Below are 1,138 nucleotides of genomic sequence, written 5' to 3' on the forward strand. Positions count from 1 at the left end.
TGTAGCCCACGTCGTTGTCAGAACACCACCTGGACACCCAGCGGTTAAACCACGACATACGGCTAAACATGTCATCGCTGGTCAGGTTGGGACAACAGAGGAGACACAGAGGACAACAGGTGAGATTTGTAACCTGGTAGCAGGTGAGGCAGATCCAGTTCTCAGCCTCCGAGCCGCAGTCCTTACATGGCAGAGAGATGTTTATACCTGAGGAGGGAAGGGGTCTAACAGCGTCCAGGTGAGGACACCAGGGCAGAGGATCCACCACGTACAGAATGCTCTGAGGACAGACAGACAGATGGACAGGTTGGACACCACACCTTGCTCGTCATTCGAGTTATCAGTAACAGGTGATCAATATTTACTGACTCCATCCACTTCATCTCCACTTTTCACCTCTAGAGACACCTGAGACTTTGACCAGCCACACGCTCCATCTGCTTCTGGCTCCGCTTCTTCTTCATCAGAGCTCTGAGACAAACGAAGTGGACAAATTTGTTCAGGTGAACAGGTAAAGCTGAGTCAGAGACAGGAAGTCAGATTTACTCAGGTACACAGATGGTGGCTGTGTCTCTTACTCACCTGAGGTAACATACTCTCTGTGGCTTGGCTGTCTTCTGACTTTGCCTTTATAAGCTTCTCATTCTTGTCAGAACTCAGACAGTTCTTGGCTCCGCCCACTAGGGAGGAGACAGCACGTGGTGCCTGATTGGTTGAAGACTGACTGATGTCCAAAGTGGCCAATCCCTGTGTAAGCTGGTCCAGACTGTTCTCCACCTGATTGGATGAGAAATATGTTTTATGTGTGTTTCACATGTGTCTAACGTGTTTCACATGCATTTAACATGTTTTATATGTGTCTAACGTATTTCATGTGTTAGTGAATTTCACATGTCAAACATGTTTCACATAAGTTAGCATGTTTCACATGTATCCAACGTGTTTCACATGTGTCTATGATCTGTGTTTGATCCTGTATGCTCCACACTGGTTAGTCGTCATTATCTGCATCGTTTTTATGTCTATATTCTGATTTACCTCATTTTGTATTTTGCTTTGTGTGTTACCTGTTGTTCTGTCTGTACAGCACTTTTGGTTGGCCTTGTAGCTGTTTTAAGGGCTTTTTAAATAAAGTGGT

At 45.6% G+C, this 1,138-nt stretch overlaps 1 long non-coding RNA gene across 1 annotated transcript; it reads right to left on the reverse strand.

Moving 5' to 3' along the window:
* Positions 1-147: 147 nt before the first annotated feature.
* LOC119430020 lies at positions 148-772 on the reverse strand. The gene is made up of 3 exons (XR_005187884.1): positions 583-772; positions 397-471; positions 148-280 (listed from the first exon to the last, which is right to left on the reverse strand). It is a non-coding gene; the product is annotated as an uncharacterized LOC119430020 (long non-coding RNA).
* Positions 773-1,138: the final 366 nt, after the last annotated feature.

Source organism: Nematolebias whitei, unplaced genomic scaffold, assembly GCF_014905685.2.
Source record: "Nematolebias whitei isolate Nwh7 unplaced genomic scaffold, NemWhi1 Nwh_scaf_16764, whole genome shotgun sequence".
Taxonomy (NCBI): domain Eukaryota; kingdom Metazoa; phylum Chordata; class Actinopteri; order Cyprinodontiformes; family Rivulidae; genus Nematolebias; species Nematolebias whitei.